This window comes from Notamacropus eugenii, chromosome 4, assembly GCF_028372415.1.
Source record: "Notamacropus eugenii isolate mMacEug1 chromosome 4, mMacEug1.pri_v2, whole genome shotgun sequence".
Taxonomy (NCBI): Eukaryota; Metazoa; Chordata; class Mammalia; order Diprotodontia; family Macropodidae; genus Notamacropus; species Notamacropus eugenii.
The window spans coordinates 457,017,595-457,020,846 of NC_092875.1; the positions used below are offsets into that span (position 1 = coordinate 457,017,595).

General features: G+C 34.0%; 1 pseudogene; it reads right to left on the bottom strand.

Annotated features, from left to right (window-relative positions):
* Positions 1 to 311: 311 nt before the first annotated feature.
* On the bottom strand, positions 312 to 682 carry LOC140498661 (large ribosomal subunit protein eL43-like; annotated as a pseudogene).
* Positions 683 to 3,252: the final 2,570 nt, after the last annotated feature.

A 3,252-nucleotide genomic window follows, 5' to 3' on the forward strand; every position in this document is an offset into this window, starting at 1 on the left:
TTTTTTCAGCATTTGAACAGTTGGAGGGATTTTACATGCACACACACAAACATATATATATATTACAGATATATAAATATATATATATATATATATGTATATATAAATTAAGGGGTGAGAGAGGAACACATTGGGAGGAGAAAAGGAGAAATGGAATGTGACAAATTATCACTCATAAAAGAGACAGAAATAAGTTTATTCAGTGGAGGAGTAAAGGGAGGAGGTGAGAGGAAAAACGTAAAACTTACTCTCATCACATTTGGCTTAAGGAGGGAATAGAATGATCTCCCAATCTGGTATGAAAATCTATCTTTTTTTTTTTTTATTCCATAAATTAACCCATTTATTGTTGGACTATGGGCTACAGATATTTGATAAGAAGATTTTACTGGTCTTTCAATTCCTTCAGTCCTCTGATGGCAGATTTGACTGTGACTGCAGAGGTGGTATTGCATATCTATGCTCCACTAGCTACTGTTTTCATACAGGATCCACAATGCCAAATATCCACTGCTTGTCTCTTCATTTTGGTCTTGCCACAGAAGGAGCAGGTACACTTGGCATTCATTCTAATTTCAATTTTCTTCACCATTTTTCTGAGGGGTGCACCATAGTATGTTCCACATATACCAACGATTCCAACCTTCTTGGTACATTTAGCCATGTTGCCAGTTACGGGGCTGGAACTCAGGTGAAAATCTATCTTACACTACAGGAAAGTAGAGGAGAAGGGGACAAGTGGGGTGTGGGGGGGATGATAGAAGGGAGGACAAATGAGAGGAGGGAGTAATCAGAAGTAAATACTTATGAAGAGGGACAAGGTCAAAAGAAAGAATAGAATAGATGAGGGACAGGATAGGATGGAGGGAAATATAGTTAGTCTTACACAACATGACTAGTATGGAAGTCTTTTGAAAAACTGCACGTATATAGTCTATATTGAATAGCTTGCCTTCTCAGTGGAGTTGGGGAGGGAGTAAGGGAGAGAAATTAGAATTGAAAGTATTAGGAACAAATATTGAGAAACACTTTTGCATAGGACTGGGATATAAGAAATATGGGTAATGGAGTATAGAAATCTATTTTGCTCTACAAGATAAGAGACAAGATGGGGATGAGGGAAGCCATGGATGTAACAGAAGAGAGGGCATATTGAGAGAATGGGTAGTCAGAATACAAGGTATTACAGGATCTTCCCTCTTTATGCTACTTAAAGAGAAAATAAAGACTGACTACATCAATGTAGAAAGCGTTCTTTATGTTACATTTGACTCTACTAAAAAACCGTTTTTTTTTTAGTCAGCATCAAGTAGCCTCAGTGGAATGTCGTATTATTTATATGTTTTCATTCAATTGTGTAATGGTAGAAGTGTGGACTACTATGTGAGTATTGCTTGTGAAAGCCTTCTACTATTGTCAGCAAAGATACTCTCCATATGTGTATAGGAATCAGGGGTGGAAAACCTGTGGCCTCCAGGCCACATGTGCCCTACTAAGTCAGTGGATGTGGGCTTTTGTCTGAGTTCAAGTTTTACAGAACAAATACATTTATTAAGGGAATTTGTTCTTGAAGTCTGGATTAGGTCAAGGAGCTACTGCTGAGGACCTAGAGGAGAACATGTGGCTGTGAGGTCTCAGTTCCCCTACCCCCACTTATTCTCAAAAAGCTTTTATATAAATAAATGAACTGGCAAATCTTGACATTGTCTTGGTTTCCTATACACACGCACGCACGCACGCACCCATGCACATTTTTTTTCGAGGGGTAATACTATGATCTGTAATCTTCCCCCACACCTTTGGTATGTTCTACTTCAGGTATCTTGAGAATCAATTCGATAAACTTACCAACATTTTCTCAGCTCCAACATGGATTTCCTCTATATGTGCTTTATCCAGTTTAATTATATTTTGTCTTTGTTTTCTTCCTTAAAATAGCTTCTGGAAAAATATCTCTATCTATCTGTCTATCTATCTATCTATCTATCTATCTATCTATCTATCTATCTATCTATCTATCTCTCTATCTCTCATCTATCATATATTTATGTATGTGAGTAAAGATAGAATGGTAGATAGAAAGAGATAGATTTATACACATTTTCCATCCTCTATTGTCTATCATCCTATTTCCAGTTTTACTCTTAAATACTTATAGGGTGACTTTCCTTTTTCTTTCCTTTAGTTTTTTTCAGGCCTTCTTAAAAGCATGTTTTTTTTTTCCCCCTCTCCAAAGTTTCTTCAGATGAGATAATGATTTTCCTTATAAAAATTTGAAAGTGAGTCTATATTTTAAATCAGTAATGCCTTTAGGTATAAAATTTCAATACTTGGAAAATAAGTAAAGCGTTTGACAACAAAGACAATTTTTAGTGTCTTTTGATTTCTTTGTTATGACAATTGTTTTAAATTGTTTAAATTTCTGTATGATACTGTGATCATTGTCTATTTCAATTTCTCTATCTGGGTTCCATTTTTTATGTGTCAGTAACTTGTATAAATCATCCAAGTTAAAGTTGTACCTTTTTCTGTGTTTAACAACTTGTTTACAGAAGCCAAGTTTGAGGCTCAATTATAGCGAATATATACATATATATGTGAAATTTTCATTTTTGTTTTCTAGCTTCTGATTTTAATCTTTGCATATTTAATATATGTAGAAAGTTGATTTAGGAATCATTCCCAGATTTTTAATGAACTATTTCCTATCAGTTAAATGTAATCAATTTCATTTTTGGATGGTATTTTTCAGTGTTTATTATTTCTATCACCTTCCAATTCTTTTCTCAAGAAAATGTTCATCATTTATAGCCAGGAAGATTTTATATAATCTCTAAGTCTTTACTCCTCCTAATTCTTTACTCATAAACTACATTTTTCAACATATTTTTACCACCTTCTATTGTATCCCCACCTTTCCATTGAAGTTGCATAATGTTAAAGTATGTGCTTATTTTATTTAGAAGGTTTTCATCAAACTGATCTTTCTGTTTCTCTGCTTCCTAATTTTCTGCAACATCTTTGTTCATATACTGCAATTATGTAAATGTTGTTCTTTATGAATGAATTTATCATGAGTATTGTCAGACAAGATGACCAAATGTCCATGAAACTATGCTCTTATTGATTTTTTATACCCAATAAAACCAACTCCACCAATTCTTCTATTTTCTTTAACAAGGAGAAACTGTGAGTTATTCTTTCATTTAGATGCAATTTCTCTTTGCCTACTTAACTGTTCATAGTGAGAAT